The sequence below is a fragment of the Pocillopora damicornis genome, chromosome 1 (assembly GCF_964200805.1).
Source record: "Pocillopora damicornis chromosome 1, jaPocDami1.2, whole genome shotgun sequence".
In the NCBI taxonomy this organism is placed as follows: domain Eukaryota; kingdom Metazoa; phylum Cnidaria; class Anthozoa; order Scleractinia; family Pocilloporidae; genus Pocillopora; species Pocillopora damicornis.
The window spans coordinates 5,710,001-5,723,012 of record NC_142670.1 but is presented as its reverse complement, the minus strand read 5'-3'; the positions used below and the strand labels follow the sequence as shown (position 1 = coordinate 5,723,012).

General features: G+C 39.2%; 1 long non-coding RNA gene and 2 pseudogenes across 1 annotated transcript; all 3 read right to left on the bottom strand.

Moving 5' to 3' along the window:
• Nucleotides 1–1,811: 1,811 nt before the first annotated feature.
• LOC149051557 (uncharacterized) lies at nucleotides 1,812–11,670 on the bottom strand. The gene is made up of 4 exons (XR_016181021.1): nucleotides 11,549–11,670; nucleotides 9,651–9,736; nucleotides 8,664–8,784; nucleotides 1,812–1,904 (listed from the first exon to the last, which is right to left on the bottom strand). It is a non-coding gene; the product is annotated as an uncharacterized LOC149051557 (long non-coding RNA).
• On the bottom strand, nucleotides 4,206–5,170 carry LOC149051559 (uncharacterized; annotated as a pseudogene).
• LOC149051558 (uncharacterized) lies at nucleotides 5,923–7,096 on the bottom strand (annotated as a pseudogene).
• Nucleotides 11,671–13,012: the final 1,342 nt, after the last annotated feature.

Below are 13,012 nucleotides of genomic sequence, written 5' to 3'. Positions count from 1 at the left end.
CCCAATTAATTTATTAAACAACTTGTAATATTCTTGCCAAGGAGCGACTCTTAAAGAAGTAGAATAATTATCCTTAAAGAGACAACCACAAACTATTTCTTTGCTCACCACTGACACAATCTCGAAGTTGTCTCCAAAGTAACTCGAGATTAACAATCTTCCACGATTGCTCTCTCTCGGTAAAGCTTTCTGAAAAGTCAGTCCCTCCCGACAACAATTACTACTGCTGCACGACTGTGTCCTTATGTACAAAGTATTCTCGCAAATTCCGGACGCTTACAACACAACGATATTGGTAGTGTTACATCATAACTATTTAACCTAATAAAATACTCCAGAAAGTCCCTTGGTATGCATTTTTGCACGACTGGGCATTCTCGAAATTTCTAGAAACCAATAGTTTCAGTCATTATTCATAGCTTATTATCTAAAGTAATAACAGTGTTTGGTGAGAAGTTTGTAAACTCAATGAGTGAAATATCGAATATGAAATAATCATGCAGTAAGCGCAGAAATTTAGCGCGCAAGAATCGAAAGATAAATACATTCAATTAAAGCTGCGTGCTAGAGTGCTTCTTAAAGAAAGACAATTCGTGATATCTTGGCTTAAATTCCCGCTTTGTCTGTAGTGGACTGTGTTCTTACTCGAAGGAAAGTCATCAAGATACTGAGCTGTTAGAAATATGAATTTATAGATTTGTTTATTTCGATGAATCTTGCCTTCAAGTATACTATCGCCCAGAAAATAAACTTGTTATCGTAAAGAAGATAGATTACAATTACAGTTAGTTGATTGCTTAAACAATTACGAAAAGAAAAACCTCTTTTTAGCTGCAGATCGCAAGTCAGATCGATCGTAACCGACTTTATGCTGTTAACTAAGTGATTGCAATAAGTAATTGACTGTCATTTCCGGTTGGCTGGATCTAGTTATTTAAGTTAGGTGCGATTTCGATTAAAACTGAGCACAAGACTGCAATTTAACTGCCCATATATCCCCAACCTCACTTAGATTGACCTGTGAGCTCTTCCTTGTGGAGTTGCTCTTTATAGAAGATCGAAAAACGATGTTCATCTTTCTTTTGAAACGCTCTCTGATCTGCAGATAGACAAGCGACGCGAAACACATTCCTAGCACTAGTACTCGGATATCTCTCGAAAAACTAAAACTTGATGATATGGAATTAACAATTAGTTTATTTATTTTCCCTACCTGAGTGTTTCGCATGCAGTGTAGAGAGAAAATCAGGAAACCCTGCTGCATAAACATGATTTCAAGATCATTAATTTTTACAATATGCAAACAAATAAGACAAAATACCTATTAAGATTTCCAAGAGGAAAGAGAATTGCATGTCTTATAATTAAAAAAAAGTCTGTCTTCTCTTGCATAGTTAACAGAATTGTTGTTTTTAAACTTCCATATCATGTGACCATCGTAATGGTGTTTCCCTTAATTGGAAAGTAAAATAATGATAGAGACTGAATAATTTTGACAGTTACCATCGAACACTGACCTGAGCAGAGTTGAGTATAGTGAAGATGTAAACGAAAGCTTTATGTACAGGCGAGAGGAGACCGAATAGCCACGCGACACCCAGCAGGAAAATAATCCTTACGCATGCTTTGATGCCCATTCTAGGAGTTAAAAGAAAACATTCATTTATTTTCCTTTGACAATGAATTTTCATTTCTAGATATCGTAATGCCTTACTGAATAAGGAATGAGGAAGTTAGGCGAATAGAGCCTCACAGGAGGACATGGCTGCCTCTTCCACTATTTTATTTTAGTTTTATGTTGTGAATCTTACCGTATTTGCTGAAAATGGTTGTCTTCCCCAGTCCCCTGGCTGCAACAAATTGGTCATCTCCTCTATGACTCGTACGAGTATCAAGGTGTTGAGCTGAAGAATACAATTGGAATAAATTGATTATTTAGATATGATTATCGAATAGCCAAAGCTGGAGAGGATCCTTGCCAGAGACGTTACTAGTTTAATAACAAGCGTGGGATGAAGAGTAATTTACAGGGAATAGAGATCCCAACAGGGGAGCTTTGATTATCTGACAAAGTGCGAAAGAAATCGCAAACTTAAGTGTCTAAACTGAATGAAAAATTTCAATCTACTTCTCTTACTGCCCCTTTCGTCTTGTTCAATGTTTTTTTTATGAGTTATTTGTGCGCGAAAAACATACCTTGGTATATCAATGTGAAACAGTAAGAGAACATTAACAAGGAAGGGGAAGAATCTTTTTTCTCATATTATGTAGTTAAAATTGGAGAATTTGTGTAGTTTTTGTAGTTGAGTTTTTGAATATCAATTAGTTCCTCGTTGAGCTGACACCTTCCCCGCCCCTACACTTCTTTCTTCCTCTCCCACCTGAACAGACTTAGAAAAAACGTAAATTAAATGTGAATGCAAGTTATCATAAATGTCCAATTAGAGATACGCAGTTAACCTTATAAAGTTGTTACCGTAAAGTTTGTCGGAAGAAAAGAGCAAAAATTTAAAGTGCACGCGACAATCTCAAAAGATTATCTGGGTAACGGTAATCAATACGGACATAAACAGTACAGATAATCAATTAGTGTTAGTTCGTTCTTTTTCTCGTTTTCATACAGTTTAGAATTTAAAGTCAGTGTTTTAAATAAAATAGGTTGATCAAACCTGTGATGCCTCCTCCTTAAACTAACATTTTCTTAGCTTTCCCCGAAATCCTGAGGTCAAGTCTAACCATGACATAAAAGCTACCCGCAATATCTTTCGGGGTTATCCCTTGCACTTCCGACATGCTTTCTTCTGACAGCCTTTCTGGAAAGAACTGTATTTATTTTTTGTCTTTCTCAGAGGGCGCAGTAACGAATCCTGTAATCTTACTGGCCATAAGTGCGGTCCGGATTTTCCAATCTCTGCCCACTGGCACGGTATCGCTTGCGCAAGCCCCGCACTACATGCCTAACTTTGTTGCTATTTTTCGTAAGTACATTTCGTTTTGCCAGCTGGGCAGTATTTTTAAGCAAATTATTTGACAGAAAATCAAGCCGATTAACAACTTGTTGATCCTCAATTTCTCTCTCTCAAACCACTTTGGTTGCCAGCCAAAAATTTGGTTTTTAAATGAATTTTGATAGCAAGTATGTCATTGAATGGGTTGACGCGCGGCCTAAAAACCATTTGCGACTAACCTAAACCTTCAGTAGAAGAAGCTCAGAAAGTTAAAAGGTGAGGTATTTCTTTACAATTGAAATTATTAGTGGAAATTTCATTTATCATATATCTGAATCTCAAACAAGTTGTTCATTAAAAACCAGTGAGCGAAGTCTTCTATACTTTAAATACGCTTTCGGCAAGTCGTTGCAAGTGCGTTCAAATCGGACAGTCGCTTCCGTAATTTCACAACAGAATACGAAGGAATTCAGCAATAAAAAGCTGCATTAAAATTCCCCTTTTGATGAAAGACCAGAGTTACTCGCGTGATTGCACTAAACAAACGAGCAAACTCCCATAACTTCAAAATATACTTTTAAATTTAATTACAATCACTTTCACGTAAGTTTATTTGCCAAACCAGCGCCGTTGTTGTTGTTGTCCTTTTTTCTTACGCGCCCTCTAATTGACAGGTGTCAGACTGTGACAGATACTTGTGAAACAAATGTTTCAAAGTTTTTTTATAAAAGCCTTTTAAATCACTTTTTTCAATACACAAATAAAAATATTTCGGTGAAGCCTCTCTTTAATTTGCATTACCTCAGTCTGTTTCGACTACCACTTACTCGCTCAAAATTTGTTCAGTTCACGGAGGATCTTGCCGTAATTACAGCACTAACTCATTAGGGTTCTTTTGGAAAATATTTCGTTGAGTGTGGAGAAATTCTGTACAGTAAATGGTGTTAACCCGGGGGTAACATGTAATAGTGTAGCTTGATCGTTCAGGTGAGTGTAGTCCTAAGAAGGACTGTTATCGGTAGTGGTGACTGACGTTTCGACAACCCGAGGTAAGCCCTGACGACAACTCACTACGGAGAGCAGTTTACAGGAAACCGACACATACCTACAAATTACTGGACGAGTCATTCTACAACCCGACATCAAAGAAAGCCACAACTATCAGGACTCTCACGCGACGAGCGCAACTAGTATGCAACACGACAGACAGCTTCTGCACTAACCTAGTCTATAGAACGACATACAGCACAACAGAAATTCATGGAGAATATTGGATTATGGCCTGAGTGTAACGCCATAACGCCACTTTATTAAAGCAGATAATAATAACATCTACAAAAAGAGAGACTGAAAAATTAAACTAGAGAAAGCCGTGCCGGGGGGGGGGGGGGGGGGGCAAACCCTGTGGGAAAAACGGATTGGAAATCTGAGGAGGGCCAGGCACGACTTAGTCCCCCGCCGAGACTACTAATTAAATAATTTATCGTAAGCAAACGAAATCCGAAACTAAAGAGCAATAGATCGAGCAACTTTTAAGCGATCATTAACAGTGTGCTTAATGTGCCTGTTCTCTGAAATGGCACATTTCCAGCCGGCGTGCGTGTCCAGCAGATCAGCAGAAATACTCCTACACGCAGGATTTCAAGCGGCGCCAGACTTGATACTATGCGTGCCATAACTAGTGATGTCATCTACAAATGGCTTAACGTATTTCCTAAATTCCTCTCTAAGCGTCGTATACGAAACGCCTTTAGTAGCATGAAAATACTCCTTAGACTTAGATTAAACAATTCGTCTAACGAGGGGGGAGGATGACTCAGTAGATGAAGGAAGAAGCTTGAGTAACCTCTCGGTAATAGAACCCGGGCAAGTAGCCTTATGAGACCTTGCTAGGAGGGATGTATGCCCCTCCCTATACTGATCATTCTTGCGTTTCAGAATGAAACCTGACATGTATTCACTGCAAATAGAGACATCTTTAACAGACAAAGTACGAATTTCGCCCATTCGGTAAAACCCAGCGAAGCCAACCAAGAGGATAAAAAAAAACGAATAACGGCGAGAGAAATACTAGAAAAATAATGATCAGCGATCCTACAAACTGTGTCGACGGATAAAGGCTCTTTAGGCTGAACGGGACGTGCAAGTTTCCTTCTATCGCCCTCAAAGGATGACTTAAGCTCGCTGATAAAGGCTTTGCTGGAATAACTTGAACGACAATCTTAGGAGCTGACCATTGACGCCACGTCAGTCAGCTAGATCTGTATTTCTGTACGGTAGAAGGAGCCCTAGACTCCAACCGTAAATGAAGAAGGTTTGGAACAAGCCTACGCAAAGATAGATCGACGGTAAAAGGCGCCTTTTTTAAATCTAAAAAATCGCACTCAACTTGCTGGGCATCAGCATTATCAGTGGTCAACAAACCGCCCTCTAGTCAATCACGGCGAGCGCTACTCTTTGAAGTGTCCGCAGGTTTGGTGCATGTCAAGCTCAAATGACCAAAACCTCCACACTGAAAAAAGGAGAACACAATAGCATGAAAATAAAATCCACAGCATAAAAATAAAAGAAGTAGCGTGGAGTAGCGTGTGGCGTTAGCAGACCCGAAGGAAGATCACTAACTGACAACAGCTATATATACGACACGCAATTAACGCGTATTGCGTAACTGAAAACCCTAATTTTCTAACACAATAGACTGCCAAATACAGAACGTGCAGAAATCAAATATCCGCTAAACTACGTACCGCAGATATTTCGATATTCTGCACTAACCTAGTCTATAGAACGACATACAGCAAAACATTCAATTCATTCATTCAATTCATGGAGAATATTTGATTATGGCCTGAGTGTAACGCCATAATCGACGAGGTAAAACAAAGCCAGTGTAACCAGAAAGAGTAGGTTACTTATCTTAAAACAAGGCCCCAAACGACGAGCTGGTCTAGCTTCCGAACGAGAAGCCAAATCCTTAGACGAGAATCTCGACGAAGAAGCCGCGCGGAGTACAGAAGAGGAACCGCTTCCTTTCTCGTCAGAACGGACACGACGACGCTTCTCTTTATTGATTTTTCTCCCGGCTCTTCTCTCGGCCCGGTAAATTCTCTTCTCGTCGTCGGAGTCAGAGGCGTGTTCGTCGGACAAATATTCGTTAACGGTTGCCCATCCAAATTCGCGCTTGTCAGCTAGCTTAGTGGCTTTAACACGCTTGGAAACTAATTCAGTACCTGACTCCTGGGCAACTTTAACTTTCTCGTACAATTTCTGCTTGAGAGCGTCGGATGCTTCGTCTCGTTTATCCATCACCTGGAGGGAATGATCCAACTGCTGCTGGTTTCCTTCCCTTTTGCAGATATATTGTTCGCGCCGAGCTCTATTGACTGCTTGTTCAACGGAAAAGCTGTTCTCCTCGGAAAATCGCTAAGCCGAGATTCAATAACCTTAGTGAGGTTATCGGTTAAAGAATCCATCGATTCAGAAACGGCAGACTGTATAGCAGCACCAACAGAAGGATCTTAAACTCCATCGTTCCGACTAGAACGTGCCCTTGCTTCCTCAGAGTCGCTCATGCTAAAGAACAGTGGAGTAGCGTGTAGCGTTAGCAGACCCGAAGGAAGATCACGATATTGATATTATCTGAGGAGAACAAGTACCTTGACCGTGTTTTTTCCAAGAACTATAACAAATACTCCGTCCGACGAAACACTCACCGACCTTAACTACTACTACCGAAGCTAACGACAACACAACTCCTACGACTACAGCAACTATACCGCACATAAAGGGCATATCTGAGAACATCTCACGCATCCTACAACCATTTAATATCCGCGTCGCTCACAAACCCATTACCACACTACGTCAGTTACTGACTAACGTCAAAGACCCAGACGAACCGAGGAAGAGACAGGGACCAGTTTATAAGATCAACTGCTCCGACTGGCACGCCTCCTACATCGGTGAGACTGGAAGAAACCTCACAACAAGACTGACTGAACGCAAACGAGCGACGAGGAAAGGCGAAGTCAACAATCACATCGCTGAACAACACCGACTTACGAACCACACTATTGACTGGGACTCTGCGCAATGCCTAACCTACAACACCAACTACTTTCAACGACTGACTCTGGAAAGCTGGTTTACTAACTTAAAAATGTTGTGCCGCGTAGCACTGGGAACACAAATGGTGAAACAGAGAATTAACTCTGAAGTGTAAATTAAAGTGCTATTTAAACCCATGAATAACCCACAGGGCGTTAGCCCTAATAAAGGGAAACAGGGAACCACACGAGGCAAAGAAAAAATCTTTTGACCTCGGTGGGAATCGAACCCACGACCTCCGGATTAGATCTACCGTTACTCTGCCGACTGAGGTACGAGGTCGCACAGAGAAAGTCGGGGACGATTTAGGGTTAGGGTTCGATTCCCACCGAGGTCAAAAGATTTTTTCTTTGCCTCGTGTGGTTCCCTGTTTCCCTTTATTAGGGCTAACGCCCTGTGGGTTATTCATGGGTTTAAATAGCACTTTAATTTACACTTCAGAGTTAATTCTCTGTTTCACCATTTGTGTTCCCAGTGCTACGCGGCACAACATTCATATGTACCCTTACTTTCTCTTCCCCGCGATTCACCATCCTAAATCGTCCCCGACTTTCTCTGTGCGACCTCGTACCTCAGTCGGCAGAGTAACGGTAGATCTAATCCGGAGGTCGTGGGTTCGATTCCCACCGAGGTCAAAAGATTTTTTCTTTGCCTCGTGTGGTTCCCTGTTTCCCTTTATTAGGGCTAACGCCTTGTGGGTTATTCATGGGTTTAAATAGCACTTTAATTTACACTTCAGAGTTAATTCTCTGTTTCACCATTTACTAACTTAAAACTGACTCCCCTTAACAGGTGTCAACCACTTCCGGCACCATACAAACATGACATTAACAGTACAAACGAACCAAACAGAACGACCTAACTTTACTAACGGATCGAGACTGACCAATCACGACCGACCTACGCCACTTGAGTCTTACAGCCAATAACATCGCGGAAAAACTGACCAATCAGTTTATACAAACCGGACTAAGAACATTCGACAGACAACAAATATTCACTTGACTCTGAAGATGAATTCCGCTCAGGTTGTCGAAACGTCAGTCACCACTACCGACAACAGTCCTTCTCAGGACTACACTCACCCGGACGATCAAACTACACTATTACGAGAAATTCTCTCTTGGTCACTTATGGGAGTTAAAGGGTTAAGATCAATATCCATATTCTCTAGACTCTTCACGATAAATTTCCATTGGTACTGATGAGGAGAATCCATATTGTAATCAGAGCGTCCTGAGTTGGCAATCTTTTTGTTATTCTCATGTTCTCAATGAATGATTCAGCAATATTACTGGAGGGAGAACTTACATGCTGACTACCCTTGGGGTTGATAGGGTTAATTAAGCTGAGAGAACCAAATTAGGCTATTGTTTCACATGTAAGCCATGCTGTGTTCCCTATTTACCAGTACATGTGTACAAAACATGGTCCAAAATTAACACAAACATCACTTATTTCAAAGCCAAGAGTAGTATTCCACATTAGAGTAATATTTGAATTAAGTATTGGCAATTGTAGAGTTCTGAGAACTGTATTTGCTAATTAAAAAACAAACTCACAGTCTGATTAAATTGGTATTCATAAACAAAGTAATAGGTAGCTCACCTGATGGTAACATAAAGAAAACCCAGAAAGGACCCAACCAGTCTGTTGTCAGTTGTCAGATAGGCAAAAAATGGGTAGAACAGGATGCCGTAGACAAGAACAGTGGCAATGTTCTGAAAAACTAATTAAAACAGGGGAATTATTTTTTCTGTCAGCTCATGTTGAGTGCTGGACTGCTGTGCAGGTAAAGGGGGTAAGTTTCTAAAGAAACTGTGGTGCTGCATCAGCAGGAGAGTATAACAGGGTAATTTAGTATTATTGACTGAGCTGATAATGTAAATTGGCCACTTTTTAGAGTTTAAAAGCTGAAATTTGAGGCACAATAGCCCTTCATCAGAGGAATTGTGGGTTGTGTGTGAATTTATATTCAGAAAATGGAGCTATGTTATTGGTGGGAATATGGAGACAAGAAAACAAGAATAAATTGGTTAAATGAAAAGCATTTTTTTGTTGATACCATGTGGCTTAAGAGTGTCTATTTGAAAGATAACTTTTGTTCTGGAGTGATTTTACCAGTGAGAGAAAAAACAAAACAAAACAAACAAACACTTAATTTATTTAAAATCAGTTTGCCATGGTATGACCACTTACCCTGCACCCATCCAGCTGGGTCAGGCATCTGAAAAATTCCATTTTTGGGTTGTAAAAACAACATTTCTATCTAATTTGAACCTTTCTGTTTGTAAATCCTTGCTTTGATTTATGAAAATTCTCCAAATCATGAAAATGTGTTAGTCCCCACTCTAGTAAATGTTTGAAAATGTAACCCCATTATAGCTAAGTGAGTCGTGAAAATGCCACCCAAACCAGCAGCACATCCCCTTGCCTTTATTACAAGTAGAAACTTTTTTGAAAAAAGTACATGTAGCTGGGTGTCACTTAGACTTAGGTACAACTACTTAAAAATACACAATGATCAGACTATATGTTGCTGACCTTCAATATAAGCCTTGACCTTTTTGCTCTAGTAATCAATTCTGTACTCACATCAGCAAACCAGGATATCCATTGCAGTTTTGAAGTCCAGATTTGACCCTTTGCTTGACAAAGGCCAGTATAAAAATGATGACAAACTTAAAAATAATAATAATACATGTAATAATAATGATCAATTGTGCAAGCATGAAATTACAAGTGAAGTTTTAGCAAAACATCATCACCTTTCTAACTTTCTGACATAAAACAGGGGGAGGGGGGCACTTATTCCAGAGGGGGTGCTTTTTGGAAGATGGGTGCTAAATTAAATTATTACGATATGTAAACAGTTTTGTCATCATTGTCTGATGAAGGTTACTTCAGTATTTCATTTACAGAAGGAAGAAGACAGCCAAGATCAAACAGACTCTCTTTGATAATTGTGAGGCACCTAAATTGATAATTTTGAGAATGAAAATCTGTATAAAAAGATCCCCATACAATGTCAGAGGAAATAACTACACGAGGCCTACTGTAATTTAAGACACGGAACAGAACGAAAATGAAGATCTGTTATTTTAGAAAGAGAGATTTTCAATTTGCAAAACAAGAACCCGTGTGGAACTCCACTGTACGGAAGGATGAGAGGGTCTATTAGGAACCTCTAAGCCGTCGAAAAAATTATCCACAACCGCAAAACCGCAAAAAAATTCGATCAAAATCGAAAACCTCATGCAAAACCGTCAAAATCTATAAGTGTTCACATCCCAGTTCTCAAAACCCTGATCGATCCGATACAGTGTTGACAAGTGGAGCATACAGAGGTTTCGCGGCGATTCGAGATCAGTGGCCGCTTGGATCGAAGAGAAACCGGAATCCAAATGGGAAAATCCGAAAACCACTTTGGAAACCAAATCCGAAGCCCATAAGACAAGTATTTATGACGAAACCGAAAAACAAATGCTAAAGAACGGAAAATCCGCAATCCGTAATGAACACACAATCTGAAAAACCAAAATTCCAAGGCATAAAAACCGATCCTAAAAAAATATCGAAAATCCCAATGCCCCCTTTGTGGATGAATCGGTCAGTTCAGTCCAGAACTCACACAAATGATAACACAACAACCATTATTATACTGAAACCTCAACGAAAACTCTTCCCATCGTTATTATTTTCCAATCAGAAACATGCTGCGAAACAACTCGAGTCACGCGATATTTTTCAGGGAAGGTGTCATGTCACGCAATCGAATCATTCGTCGACTACGAACATCGATGCTTGACACCACGGCTGCAGCCTCACCGATTTTTTTTTTTTTTTAATTATAGATCTACATTTTATGGCTAAACAGCGCAGTCCTTCCTTTAAATACAGAAGAGGATTTGATCAGCTAAGAACACCACGGAGATGTTCATATTTTCAGTTCGTTTCGTTTCGTTTATCAAATCACTGTAAGCCCTAAAAATTCCGGAGATTGGTCGATTCTAGTTTTACAATAGAGACTAAATGCATTTAATGACATTAGATATTTGAAAGACAGACGCAAAGAAGAGTGTTACAAACGTTAACTCTTTGACTCAGTTGTACCCAATTCTGCGCATAAACTCCATCATCTGCTACCACTCAAGCAAACACAATTTAGAAACCAGTGTAATTTTAAGTTTGGGAAAACGTGCACGACCTCACTTATTCCATTCAAGTCCCATCGGTAGAACTTTCACGCGTAGTTTTTTTTTTTCTATAGGGTCATTGTATATTATATGAAATTGTTTTTGAATAACAGCGTATAAAACTTCAAATAACGTTTTGCAAATTTCATGCTGCGAATTTGAATATTTTTCAATAAACAAACGATATACTTCGAAGAGACGACAGCGCAACGGAAGAACCAAATCGCAGAACGAGCCGACGCGAAGCTAAAACGCATTCATTCATGAAAATATCGACATCCACAACAGAGTACGTACCCCTGAGAAGTGTTCTCCACGGATCTATTTGCCACTTTCACAGCAATCTATTGGGGCAACTGCACGTGGTTCAACCTTTCTCGTCTGACAGTTCCTTTCATTTGGTTCCGTGAATTTGAATTAGATTATGGTTATTTTACGACCTATTGTTTTTCTCGGAAAATTAGCGGGAGAGAAATAGCAGGAGTCTGGAAACTAGCTAAATTGGTGACCGCTGACTGAAGTACAGGAGATTATCAAAGATGGCGCGAAATGTCGGAGAGTGATGTGAACACCTCACTATACTAAAATGGTTTGTTAGTCGTTTTAGTTCTCAGCGGCAGAATTTCGCTAAAATTGGTATGTATTGCTATACATGGTAAAATTTCCTTTGTCATGAATCTTTTATTTGGCACATGGTTGGTAATTTTACAACATGTTTTAACCAAGAATTTCATTCCACAACATAATTAATTAATTATATCCAACCTAAGGTATCTTTCTGGGCTGGAACGTGAGAAATGGTGTGGTACTGTGTGTTAACTAACTTTTTAGGTATAATTTTCAATAGTCTGAGTATGTCAGGGTAGCTGAGTGAGGCTGATAAGTTACAATGTTTGTTTGCCTTTGTTTTTTATCTTTAACAAGCTGATAACATGAAGCAATTTTGTCTTCATTCTTTAACTCCCAAGATCTGTTTTCTAATTCTCCCTACTTGTTTCTAGACTTTTCCTTGTACATTTGTGATAGGAATTTGTTTTTAGATCAAGATAATAACTTTTTTCATTATCCTTTTGTTGGATATTGTAGAGATATGTTAGGGAGAAGTTACATGTTAATTACATCTGGGAGTTTAAGGGTTGAACAGTGTGATGTGATACACTGCTACCTAAATTTCACTAAACGTTGAAATATCCAGGACTTAAGCATTCCTTACAAATTTGTTCAAACTGCAGTTTACTAATTCTGCAGAGCAGTTGCAGTATGCAATTCTAATGCCTATTTCACAATTTTGACAAGTACTGGGTAATCTTTCATTTACTCAGACTGAAGGGAAAATGAAATTGTTGATTAACTTGAAAGGTGATTGATAAAGAAACATTGAGACTTCACCTTACTCAGACTATTAATTATTTTTCTCCACAAGCCTGGTGTAACCAACGTGCCAGCAATAAATTTTAGATAAGTTTAATTTCCTGATGACTGGACTGAACTCTTCTATTTACATGCCATTGCCAGTGGTTTCTACGTAAAGTATTACAAACATAATACATCAAGAACAGAATGAATAATTATGAGATGGGAAATAACACAGGAAATACAAATAACAAGAAATAATTATGTATAACATAAGCAATACTAACAATATAGGAAACATGGGTCACTTGACGAAAGAGCAATTTACCTGACAATTTGGGAATATGGCTGGCGTAACAATGTACTTGCAATTGCCTTTTAACTCAAGCTCACACCTTTTTTATTTGC